Source organism: Notamacropus eugenii, chromosome 5 (genome assembly GCF_028372415.1).
Source record: "Notamacropus eugenii isolate mMacEug1 chromosome 5, mMacEug1.pri_v2, whole genome shotgun sequence".
NCBI classification, from domain to species: Eukaryota; Metazoa; Chordata; class Mammalia; order Diprotodontia; family Macropodidae; genus Notamacropus; species Notamacropus eugenii.
Window position 1 is genome coordinate 175,996,314 of NC_092876.1, and position 14,239 is coordinate 176,010,552.

Consider the following 14,239-nt stretch of genomic DNA (forward strand, 5'->3'; position numbering starts at 1 on the left):
TATCCAACTGCCTTATTCTAACTGTTAAGGAATTATATTCTTCAGCAAGCTTTTATGCCTCTTTTTCTACTTGGCCTATTCTGACTTTAAAAGTCAAGGAGTTCTTTTTTTCAAAGAGTTTTCATGCCTCTTGTACCATTTGCCCAATTACGTTTTTAAGACGCCCTTTCCTTCACTATTTCTGTACCTCTTTTAAGAAGCTATTAATTCTCTTTTAATAATTGTCTTTATCACATTCATTTCTTTTCCCAATTTTTTCCTCTAACATTCTTAGCTCTTTCTTTGATTCTTTAAGCATTTTTAATTCAATATTATATTTTTTCCACAGTTACATGTAAAACAATTTTCAACATTCATTTTTTTTAAACATTGAGTTCCAAATTATTTCCCTTTCTCCCTCCCTCATTGAGAAGGTAAGTAATTACATATGGGTTATATATGTGTAGTCATGCAAAACATATCCATAATAGTCATGTTGTGAAAGAAAACTTAGACAAAGGAACAAGAAAGATAAAGTGAAAAATCTATATTTATACATTATCAGTTATTTCTCTGAGGATGGATAGAATTTTTCATCATAAGTCCTTCAGAGTTGTCTTGGATTGGTGAATTGTTGAGAATTGCTAAGTCATTCACAGTCAATCATCTTACAATATTGCTGTTACTTTGTACACAGTACATTTCACTTTGCATCAACCTATGCAAGTCTTTCCAGGTTTTCTGGGAGTACCCTGCTCATCACTTTTATAGCACAATAGTATTCCATTATAATTACATACTATAATTTATTTTTCCAATTCCTAATTGATGGGCATCCCTTCAATTTCCAATTCATTACCACCAGAAAAGAGATACTATACATATGTTTGTACATATTGCTCCTTTTCCTTTTTATTTTTTAATCTCTTTTGGGATACAGAATTAGTAATAGTACTGCTAGGTTAAAGAAGATGAATGATTTTATAACCCTTTGGGCATAGTTCCAAATTGCTCTACAGAAGGTTGAGTAAGTTCAAAACACCACCAACAATGCTTTAATGTCTCCCTTTTCCCATATCCCTTCCAACATTTGCCATTTTCCTTTTCTGTCTTATTTGGCTAATCTAATAGGTAGGAGGCAATATCTCAGAATTGTTTGCATTTATATTTTTCAAAATAATAGTGAATTAGAGCTTTTTTATGGCTATAGATAACTTCTATTACTTCATCTGAAAACTATTCATATCTTATGATTATTTATCAGTTGGGGAATGGCTCTCATTTTAAATTTGATTCAGTTCTCTATATGCTTGAGAAATGAGGCCTTTATCAGAGAAACTTGATTTAAGATTTTTTTTCACAGTAACTATTGCTAAATGTATCTCCCTCCAAGTTATTTCCCCCATTCAGTTTATTCTATTCTCTCTTCTTTCTCCCTGTTCCTCCTTAAAAGTGTTGTTTTTTACTACACCCTCCCCTAATCTGTTCTTCCTTCTATCACCTCCCTCCTCTCTTATTCTCTTCTCCTTCTACTTTCCTATAAAATGAGATAGTTGTCTATACTCAATTGAGAATGTATGTTATTCCCTCTTTGAGCCAATTCTGATGACAGTAAGCTTCATTCACTCACTCTGCAGTTACCCCATCTTCCTCTCCACTATAAAATATTTTTCTTGCCTCTTTTATGTGATCTAATTTCCTCCATTCTATCTCTCCCTTTCCCTCTCTCCCAGTACATTCCTCTCTCATCTCTTAATTTTTTTTAGATATCATCCCTTCATATTCAACTCACACTTGTGCCTTCTTGGCTATACATACTCTTTCTAACTACCTTAATGATGAGAAAGGTCTTAAGAGTTACATCTTCCCATGTAGGAATGTAAACACTTTAACTTATTAAGTCCCCTATAATTTCTCTTTCCTGTTTACATTTCAGGCTAGTCTTGATTCTTGTATTTGAAAGTCAAATTTTCTATTCAGCTCTGGTTTTTTCATCAAGAATGCTTGAAAGTCCTCTATGTCATTGAATATCCATTTTCCTCCCAAAGTATCATACTCAGTTTTTCTGGGCAGGTGAATCTTGGTTGTAATGCTGGTTCCTTTGTCCTTTGGAATATCATATTACAAGACCTGTGATCCTTTAATGTAGAAGCTGCTGAATCTTGTGTTATTTTGATTGTGGCTCTATGATATTTGAATTCTTTTATTCTGGATGCTTGAATATTTTCTCCTTGATTTGGGAACCCAGGAATTTGCCATGTCATTCAAAAGGTGATAGTAGATTCTTTCAATTTCTCTTTTACCCTCTGGTCTTAACATAACAGGGCCATACTCCTTGAAAATTTCTTGAAAGATTATATCCAGGCTCTTTTTTTGATCATGGCTTTCAGGTAGTCCATTTTTTAAAAATTATCTCTACCGTAACTATTTTCCATAAGATATTTCACATTGTCTTCAATTTTTTTTTCATTCTTCTGGTTTTGCTTTATTGTTTCTTGATTTCTCTTGAAATCATTAACTTCCATTTGCTCCATTCTAATCTTAAGAAATTATTTTCTTCATTTAGATTTTGGGCCTTCTTTTCCCTTTGGCCAATGCTACTTTTAAAGGAATGTTTTTCTTCAGTGAATTGTTGTTCCCCTTTTTTCCATTTAGTCAGTCTTGCTTTTTTAAGATATTATTCTCTTCATTGGATTTTTTGTACCTCTTTTACCATTTGGCCTAGTATTTTTTAAGTTGTTATTTTCTTCAGTGTCTTTATTTGTATATGTTTCTCCTGTACCAAGCTGCTGACTTGTCTTTCATGATTTTCTTTTGTCACTCTCATTTCTCTTGCTAATTTTTCCTGTACCTTTCTTACTTGATTTTCAAAATACTTTTTGAACTATACCATCATCAATTCATATTTTTCTTGGAGGCTTTTGATGTAGGAGCTTTGAGTTTACTGTCTTCTGAGTTTGTGTGTTGATTTCCCTTGTCACCATAGTAACTTTCTAAGATATTTTTCCTGTTGTTTACTTTCATTTTCCCAGGCCATTACTTGACTTGAATCTCTTTGTTAAAGTAGAGTTCTGCTTACAGGGTGGAGGTCATACTGTCCCATGCTTCAGGGGTTTTATGTAGCTATTTTCAAAGATTCTTGTAGGGAATGGCAAGTTTTCAATTCTTACAAAATGGTATGATTTAAGGAGAGGTGTTTACTATTTTCCTGGCCTGTGATCTGGTCTGTGAGTGACCACAAGTATTATTTTCCCCTGGAACTGTGAGGAAAGTCCCAAGTGTACTGTGACAACAATCTCTGGTGTACTAGTGCTCCTTTTTGTTTTGGAACTGTCATTTAGGACTACAACCCAGATCAGAGTATGGACAAAGCAAGAGTCTTACCTCAATTCTAGCAAAGAGAATCTTTAATCTCCTACTGATCAATTGTTTGACCCCCTTTGTTGTCATTATTGTTGTTAAAGTTAAGATCTATTCAACTGGGCATGGGGTGACACTGTCCCAGTTTTCAGGCTTTTTCATGATGCTACTTTCAGAGGTTTTTTTCCTGCAAGTTTTTGGTGTGCAATTACTGCTCTTCTGGTCTGCACTCTGATCTTTACTTAGAAAGAGCCCCCTAATCTCCTATAACTATAAATCTTAGTGTTCATCTTTTCCTTGGAGTGGTGACCAGAGCTCCTGCTCCCTTATGATACGGACCATAAGTACTCTCCACCACCCTGGAACTATGACCCAGAATTGCTTATGTGTAATAGAGTTAACAATCAGCATCAGTTTTATCCACTCTCAGCATAAAGTCTTGTTTAATCTCTTTCTGACCTGGAACTGACCCCACCTGTTTACTGTCTCTGGGGCTGAGAATTCTGGGAGCTGCCATTTTGCAGTCACTTCCAAGGTCTACTGCTTGTGCTGCTACTAGGCTCAGGGATGGTTTCCATCCTTGTGTCATACTTCTCCTGCTGACCTCCTTAGTTGTCTCAGACTGTAAAATTGTCTTACTCTGACCTTTTGTTGGCTCTGCTAATCCAAAATTTGATATGAGGAGTTATTTTAAAGTTATTTAGAAGGGAGAGTTCATCTTGGCTACTTCCTGTACTCTGTCATCTTGCTTCTGTCCCATCCCTAATGTATTTATTAAACATCTACTATGTGTGAGAGATACTATGCTCCTGTCTTCAAAGAGATAACATTTTATTTAAAAACAGAGAAGTGCTGAAGATACAACATCCAACTCAATATTCTCTGCCCATAAGGAGTTTGCATTCCATGAAGGAAAGAGCATGTATAGAGATAAGTAATATACATATATACATATAGATATAGATATAAATATATATATATATATATATATGCAAAGTAAACATAAATAATTGAAGGGGGGAATCTCTTAAGACTTAGGGATTAAGAAATAGATAAATGCAATCTACCTTGAGAAGAAAGAGAGAACTAATATCTAAGAGGAATAGGAATGTCTTTTTATAGGAAGTGACACCTTAATTAAACATTGAAAGGAGCTAAGAATTTCAGAAGGTAGAAATGAAGAGGGAGTAAAGCCTAGCCATTTTATATAGCCTGGACCAGAGGTGGAGAACCTGTGGCCTCAAGGCCACATGTGGACTTGTAGGTCCTTGAGTATGACCTTTTGACTGAGTCCTAGTTTTACAGGACAAATCCTTTTATTAAGGAGCCCTGTGCAAAAGGTATGGAGGTTAGAAGAGGAATATAAAATGTGGATGGGCAGAAGCTAGGAGATCTGTTTCTTTGGAATGTACAGTTTGTGAACGGGTATCATATGTCTGCAAAGTGAGACCAAAACCTAATTGTGAAGGTCTTTAAGTGCCAAAGTGAGGAATCTGTATTTTACTCTGGAGGCAATAGGGAGACACTAATGTTTTCTGAGCAGGAAAGGGCCATGATCACACTAAACCTGGTTTCTTTAAAAAAAAACAAAACAAACAAAAAACTATGAAATAAGTTATCTCAGCTATCATTATCTTATTTTATGATTGAGAAAACTGAGGTTCATGCATATCATACCTGGCCTAAGATCATATATTTAATAAGTGGAAGAGGTAATACTTGAATATGGATCTTGGGATTACAAATTCAGAGCTTTTCTTCACTGTCCCATGGGTGAAGCAGCACTCAACAAGGGGAAAAGGTAATATGGAGATATTAATTTGATCTGAACAACCTGCAAGGAGGATTTTATTCCCTGTTGGGTCATCAAGAATTGACTGGACTTGCACCGAGGATATGACAGGAATGTAATTACGATGGGACTGGTACATAATCTACCAGCGAAACCAATTCCAACTTGGGTACATTTTCCAAGTCTTTCTAGTGTTTTGTTTTTTTTTTCCCCACTTTAACAGTTTAGCACAGCAGGGCAAAAGAAAATAGTAAAGAGGAAAAAGGAGAAATTGTTATAAAAATAATGAGGGGATGAGAGAGTTAGAAGAGAAGCTTGTGGGTAAAATTGGTTTTTATCATTTAATCAAACCCTAACAAATGTACTAACGAGAAGAGAAAGTATGATCTCAAATACTGAACTTGCCCAAAAGCTCTAATAGTAACACAAACAAATACATAGCATCAATGGCAATTCTAGGGTAATTTAATCAATATTTCCCCCTTTTTAGTCTAATTTGTGATGTTAGGTCAATATATGATGTCATAGTACATTGAATATATGGCTTTATTAGAGTAAGAGGGCCTGAATTTCAGTCTGATGCTATAAGTATGTGCCACAAGACCTTAGGTAAGTCATTTATTCTGAGTATCAGTTTCTTTCTTTGTAAACCATAGTGAATCACACTTGTACTACCTACTTCATAGGGCTATTGAAAGAGTGTTTTACAAAACTCAAAGTACTATATAAAGGTTCTTCTTGCCAGGAATGGTGGCAGGTGTCTGTAATCCTAATTTACAGGAGAGGCGAAGTCTTGTGTATCTTATGTTATCCAGAGTTTTGAGTTGCAGTGAGCTGAACTAACCACGTATTTGAACTAAGCTCGGCTTTAACATAGAGATACCCCACGGAGAGAGGATTACCAGTTTGCCTAAGGAGGATAAAATTGTCTCCTGCAGAAAACAGAATAGGTCAAATCTCCTGGACTGAATAAAGACTCAAGCTGAGAGTAGCTCCTGTACTTCCAGCCCGGGAAGTCTATCTTCCAAGATAACCACACTCCTAGCCTTTCTTCCAAGACAGGTAGAACCAGTGTTAAAAATAAAAATAAAGATTTAAAATTAAATTTTCCTTTGCCTTTTCCTACAACTACAGAGTGAAATTGCAATATCCTGAGCCAATACAACCTCATTTATTGTTATTTAGTGTTTTATTTTTCCACAGTTACATGTAAAAACAATTTTTAAAATTTAATTTTAAAACTTTGAGTTCAAAATTCTCTCCCTTATTCCCTCACTACTCCCCCACCACATTAAGAAAGCAAGTAATTTGATATTGGTTATGCATGTGTAGTCATGCAAAATATTTCCATAATAATCATATTGTAAAAGAAAACATAGACTGTCCCCCTTCCAACCCAGTACTTATTACATGCCTGCTCCAAAAAAAGAGAACAGTGCTAATCGTACTAGGGAATTGAAAAATAAATTTAAAAAATGATTCCATCTTTCAAGAAACTTACTTTCTACTGGAACCAAGGTATTACAAACAAGTTGTGGTCTTGATCAGAATTTCTTAAAATAATTTGGCCACAGAACACACTTGAACTTGGACCATACTTACAGAACCTATAAATTCTAACATAGTGATTCTAAGATCATAACATTTTGTTGGGATAAGGAGGTACTGGGAAAACTTAAATCAAAATGGAGTTAGTTGAGCCTATATTCATACCAAAAAATTGTTATCCAAAGTGTTTTTTGATACATAGAACTTCATGAGAAGTTAAGTATGTATTTTAATCTTCTCTGGTGGAGAAGGTACCCACATTAATGAAATCATGAGCCCATTAAAGTATCAAAATTCCCAGATATAGAATTTTATGTTTTACATTTTAGGTCAATATTGTTAGTATTGATATTTTTTTCCAGGGATGTCAATTTTCATGGCTTAAGTAGGACTTCAGGTTTCTTCTGAAACTAGGAAGAAAGGAAGGAAGGAAGGGAGGAAAGAATTATACAAGTATTTATTAAGTATCTACTATGCATCAGGCACTGTGCAAAATGCTTTACAAATATTAGCTTATTTGATTCTCAACCCTGGAATGTGTTTGATACTATCATCTCCATTTTATAATTGAGGAAATGCAGGCAGATAGAGATGAAGTGATTTGGTGAAGGTTATATAGCTAGTACATGTCCATGGTAAGATTTGAATTCAGATCTTTCTAACTCTTGACTTAGTGACCTATTCACTCTATCACCTAGAAAATGACTGGAATTTTTCATTTTTATATAGTATGCCTTTCCAAAGCTCCCAGTATTTTGTATTGGGGCTTCAAAATTGTCCCAATCAGGTGGGTAAAAATAAAGTGATGTCCCAGTGAAAAGGTCATGTTAAGGAGGCAGAGCCAAGATGGCAGAGTAAAGGCAAGGACTCACCTGAGCTCTCTCCCAAACCCTTCCAAATACCTTTAAAAATGGTTCTAAACAAATGCAGCAGAATCAACAAAAACAAGGGAGAAACAAATTTCCAGCCCAAGACAACCTGAGGTCTAGTCTGTGCTGGCATGGCCTGAGCTAGACTGTGCTCCTTTCTCAACCTGTTGCATCATTGAGAAAGGAACACAGTCCAGCTCAGGCCGTGCCAGCACAGACTAGGCCTCAACAAACCTGGAACAGGCCTCAGGGGACTAAATCACTGGCAGCAGAGGCAGTTTCCAAACTTCTCAACCCACAGATGCCAAAGACAACTTAGAAGGTCAACAGGAAAGGTCTATCAGATCTGGGTAAGAGAAGAGGATAGTACAACATAGGCTGTGCCAACACAGCCCAAACCCCAGCCTGGCCCTGGCCCCAGAAAACCAGGAGTAGGCCTTAGAAGTGAGTGAATCAACAGTGGAAGTGGTAGGGACTGCTTCTGAAGCTCTAAACCCACAAATGGTAAAACGATCAAACAACTAGTCAAAAGGAGATTACAGGGGTTTCTTTGCTTCTTTGCAGGCCTCTGTTGCTTTGCCCATACTTGGATCCAGGTCCCAGTCCTGCGTGGCAGTCCTGGGATGAGGAGGAGCACTAACATAGCAGAGCTTGTGGCAGCAGGAGAGGGAACCCTCTTCACAGTTACAGAGAAGAAAAGAGTATTTGTGGTAGCTCACAAACCACAGAATGGGCCAGGAGAGAAGTAAACACCTCTCCTTAGGTCATACGACCTTGGAAGAACTGAAAACTTACAAGTCCCTTGAAATATCTCTGAAAACAGCTGAACAAAACCCTGGAAGCTTAGATCAGTTTGCCGTGCACACAGAGGCAGAACCCTCCCTTAACAAAAAGGTAAAAAGACAAGTAATAGGCTGGGGAAATGAACAAATAATGGAAAAAAACCCCAAAACTCTGACTATAGAAGCTTACTTTGGTGACAGGGAAAATCAAAACATGCACTCAGAAGAAGATAACAAACTCAAAGTTCCTACATCGAAAGCATCCAGGAAAAATATGAATTACTCTCAGGCCATGGAAGAGCTCAAAAAGAATAGTGAAATCAAGCAAAATGTTAGAGGAAAATTGGGAAGAGAAATGAGACTGATGCAAGAAAATCATAAAAAACCAAAGCAACAGTTTGGTATTGGAGACCACCCCAAAAAAATACTGAAGAAAATAACACATTAAAAAACAGACTAGGTCAAATGGCAAAAGAGGTCCAAAAAGCCAATGAAGAGAAGAATGCCTTAAAAAGCAGAACTGGCCAACTAGAAAAGGAGGTCCAAAACCTCACTGAAGAAAATAATTCCTTAAAAATTAGAATGAAGTAAATAGAAGCTAATGACTCTATGAGAAATCAAGAAAAATCTATAACAAAATTTAAAAAAATAGAACATAGTGCGAAATATCTCATTGTAAAAACAACTGACCTGGAAAATATATTCAGGATAGATAACTTAAAAATTATTGGACTATCTGAAAGTCATTACCCCAAAAAAGAGCCAAGAAATCATTTAAGAAATTATCAAGGGAACAGAGTGCAGCCCAGCAAAGGTGCACAGAGCAGCACAGCACAGCATGGACCAAAGTGGCAAGGACAGGGCTGGAGCAGGCTTCAGGGCACCATGCCACCATCAGCAACTGCAGGTCCCAGATTCCTCAACTCACAAATGCCAAAGAGAGCTTCAAAGGTCAGTGAGAAAGCTCTTTCATTTGTGTGAGAAGGGAATGCAGTCGTCTAGCCCAGGCCCTAGTCAGCTGCAGTTTTCATTGTTGAAGCTCTGGACTAAAATCCCTGGGGGAACTGAGGAGCTGATTTGGATCTCAGACCTGAGTGGCTGTGCTGGGGTAAGGAGGAGTGCTGGCATGGAGGAGTTGGTGAAGGCTCTGGAGAGGGAATCTTGGTCACAGATCACAGCACAGGGCCAGAAGAGGAATAAACTCCTCTCCCTTCATTGTGCCACCTTGGAGGAACTGAGAACTTACAGGTCACCAGAATATACCTTCCCCTTGATAAAGAACTCCAAAGTCAAGTAACTGGCTGGGAAAATGACCCCAAAAGGAGAAAAATAATAAGATAATAGAAAGTTGCTTTCTTGGTGAGCAGATATTTTCTTCCATCTTTTCAGATGAGGAGGATCAATGCATACCATCAGAGGAAGATCTAAAAGTCAAGGCTTCCACATCCAAAAACTCTAAAAACACCACGCAATTGTCTCAGGCCATGGAAGAGCTCAAAAGGGATTTTGGAAATCAAATAAGAGAGGTGGAAGAAAAATTGGGAAGAGAAATGAGAGCAATGCAAGAAAATCATGAAAAGCAAGTCAACAGCTTGCTAAAGGAGACCCAAAAAAATGCTGAAGAAATTAACATCTTTAAAAATAGACTAACTCAAATGGCAAAAGGGATCCAAAAAGCCAATGAGGAGAAGAATACTTTAAAGAGCAGAATTAGTCCAGTGGAAAAGAAGGTTCAAAAGCTCACTGAAGAAAATAGTTCTTTAAAATTAGAATGGAACCCATGGAAACTAATGACTTTATAAGAAACCAAGAAATTACAAAATAAAACCAAAAGAATGAAAAAACAGAAGACAATGCAAAATATATCATTGGAAAAACAACTGACCTAAAAAAAATAGATCCAGGAGAGACAATTTGAAAATTATACGACTAATTTAAAGCTATGGTCAAAAAAGGAGCCTAGACATCATCTTTCATGAAATTATCAAGGAAAACTGCCCTGATATCCTGAAACCAGAGAGTAAAATAAATATTGAAAGAATTCACTGTTTACCTCCTGAAAGAGATCTGAAAAGAAAAACTTCTAGGAATATTGTAGTCAAATTCTAGAGTTCCCAGGTCAAGGAGAAAATATTGCAAGCAGCCAGAAAGAAACAATTCAAGTATTGTGTAAATACAATCAGGATAACATAGGATATGGCAACTTCTACATTAAGGGACTGAAGTGCTTAGAATATGATACTTCAGAAGCCAAAAGAGCTAGGACTAAAACCAAGAATCACCTATCCAGAACAGCTGAGTATAATATTTCAGGAGAAAAATAGTTATTCAATGAAATAGAGGACTTTCAAGCATTCTTGATGAAAAGACCAGAGCTGAATAGAAAATTTGACTTTCAAACACAAGAATCAAGATGAACATGAAAAGGTAAACAGGAAAAAAAATCATAAGGGACTTACTAATGCTGAACTGTTTACATTCCTACATGGAAAGATAATATTTGTAACTCTTAAACCTTATCTCAGTATTTGGGCAGTTGGAGGGATTCTACATGCACAGACACACACACATATTCATATACATATACATATATACATAGGCAGAGGGCACAGGGTGAGTTAAATAGGAAGGGATGTTATCTAAAAAAATAAAATTAAGGGGTGAGAAGGGAATATATTGGGAGGAGAAAGGAAAAAATGAAACAGGGCAAATCATCTCATAAAAAAGGCAAGAAAAAGCTTTTTCAATGGAGGGGAAAAGGGGAAGGTAAGAGGGAAAAAGTGAAGCTTGCTGTCATCACATTTGGCTTAAGGAGGGAATAGCATGCACATTCAATTTGGTAAGAAAATCTATCTTATACTAGAGAAAAGTAGGGGAGAAAGGGATAAGTGGAATGTGGGGGATGATAAAAGGGAGGGCAAATGAGAGGAAGAGATAATTAAAAGTAAACACTTTTAGGAAGGGATAAGGTCAAAAGAGAGAATAGAATAAATGGGGGGAGCAGGATAAGATGAAGGGAAATACAGGTAGTCTTCCACAGTATGACTATTATGGAAGTCTTTAGCAATACACATATATAGCCTATATGGAATTTCTTGCTTTCTCAGTGGGGATGTGTGGGGAGGAAGAAAGGAAGAGAATTTAGAACTCAAAGTTTTAAGAAGGAATGTTGAGAATTGTTTTTGCATGTAACTGGGAAATAAGAAGTACAGGAAATGGGGTACAAAAATCTATCTTGCCCTCTGAGAAAAGAGAGAAGATGGGGATAAGGGAAAGGATGGATGTGATAGAAGTGAGGGTAGATTGAGGGAAGAGGTAATCAGAATGCACAATGTATTGGGGTGGGGGTAGACGGCAGAGATGGGGAGAAAAGTTGAAACTCAAAATCTTGTGGAAATGAATGTTGAAAACTAAAAATAAATAAACAAATTGGAAAAAAAAGAAATTATCAAAGAAAACTCCCCTGATATTCTAGAAACAGAGGGTAAAGTAGAAATAGAAAGAATTCACCCATCACCTCCTGAAAAAGATCCCAAAAAGAAAACTCTCAGGAATATTATAGTCAAATTCCAGAGTTCCCAGGTCAAGGAGAAAATATTGCAAGCAGCCAGAAAGAAACAATTCAAGTATCATGGAGTCACAATCAGGATAACACAAGATTTAGTAGCTTCTATATTAAAGAATCAGAGGGCTTAGAATATGAAATTCAGAAGGGCAAAGAGCTAGGATTAAAACCAAGAATCACCTCATCAGCAAAACTGAGTATAATCCAAGTGAGAACAAATGAATATTCAATGAGATGGAGGCATTTCATGCATTCCTGAGAAAAGATCAAAGCTAAATAGGAAATTTGACTTCAAATACTAGACTAACGTGAAGCATGAAAAGGTAAACAAGAAAGAGAAATGATGTGGGACTTATTAAAGTCATTCCTTCATCAAAGATGATATTTGTAACTCATAAGACCTTTTTCATTACTAAGGTAGTTAGAAGGAGTATATAGAGCCAGAGGTCACACATGTGAATTGAATATGAAAGGATCATATCTAAAACATAAAATTAAGAGGTGAGAGAGGAATGTACTGGGAGAAAGAGAGAGGGAGTGGTAGAATGGAGTAAATTTTCTCACATAAAACAGGCAAGAAAAATCTTTTACAGTGGAGGGGAAGAAGGAAAAGGTGACAGGGAATGAGTGAACCTTACTCTCATTACAATTGGTTTAAATAGGGAATAACTTGCACATTTAACTGGGTGTAGAAATATACTTTACCCTACATTAAAATGGATAGGAAGAGGATAAAAGGGGAAGGTGATAGAAGGGAGAGAAGACTGGGGGGTGCTGTTGTCAGAAGCAACTACTTTTGAGGAGGGATAATAAAGAGAGAGAGAGAGAGAGAGAGAGAGAGAGAGAGAGAGAGAGACAGAGAGAGAGACAGAGAGAGAGACAGAGAGAGAGACAGAGAGAGAGACAGAGAGAGAAGAAAGGACAGAGAGAACAGAACAAACAAGGGGCAAGATAGGATGGAGAAAAATAAGGTTGGTCTTTCACAACATGACTGTTATGGAAGGGTTTTGCATGATTACACATGTATAACCTATATCAAATTGCTTGCCTTCTCAATGGGGGCAGGGGGAAGAAAGGAAATGAGAGAATTTGGAATTCAACATTTTAAAAATGAATGTTAAAATTGTTTTTACATGTAAGTGGGGAAAAATAAAATACAAAAAATAAGTCATATTTAGCCTCCTAATCCAAGGCCCTGTTAGGAAAAAAAAATGAAGAAAAGAGTATACTATCTGTAAATCCCCTTTTCTAGAGTTCAGATCTTTCATTTCATCAACAAATCTTTCATTTTTCTCTTTGGCCTTGATCCTACGATGAATAAAGAGGGACAAAATAAGCAGCCATAGTGGTTTCTGGCTATATTTCTTTCCTGACTCAGGCCCTTTGGTAGTGATACCGAAGTTCTAAGTGATATACTTTTACAGAAAAGACTTAGACACTCCATTAGGTTGTAAATTTCTTGAAAGCAGAGACTATCTTTTGCTTCTTTTTGCATCCCCACTACTTATCATAGTGTTTGGCACACAAGTAGGTATTTAATAATATTTACTGATTGATGATTAAAAGATAAGTCTTCCATACTTCTAATGGAGCTTCATTAAGTTCTTGTAAATGTGGAGGAATCTCTCCCTCCCTCCTCTCTCTCTCTGTCTCTCTCCCTCTCTCTTTTCCTTTCTCCTTCAAGTGATGGTAGCGTGGAGTAGCGAAGAGAGTAATTGTGGTATATCAGTGAGAAAATCCAGTTCAAATCATAGCTATGCCACCTGTTTACTGGCTGTGTGATGGGCAGATCACTTCTTTTGTGATGGGGTAGACACTGAGCCAGATCATTTCATCTGATCCTCAAAACAACTCTGTAAGGTAGGTGCTGTTATTTCCCCATTTTACAGATAAAGGTATTGTTCTACAGCATTTAATTAATTTTTTATTAAAATTGGTTGTGAAATCAGAGGGGAAAAAAAAGAACTGGACTTAAATCCAGTCTTTGAAACATGAATAAGTCATTGAATTTCCTCAATTTCCTAGTCCAGGAGTTGGCATTTTTTTTGTAAAGGGCCAGAGAGTAAATATTTTAGGTTTTGCATACCAGTAGGCAAAATTTAGGATATTATGTAGATACTAATGTAACAAGAAAGTAAAGAAATTTCCAGAAATTTCTTTTATGAAATTCAAAATATAATAATAATAACAACACTAATAACAGCAAATTCTTATTTGTAATATATCTCCTAATGAGAAGAGTGGAGCCTTGGAGTATGATGCTTCACTTAATTGGGGTTCAACATAAACAAACAATTGATTACCGTTCTTCATTTGTTAATGGTGATCTTAGCAAAATTTTATG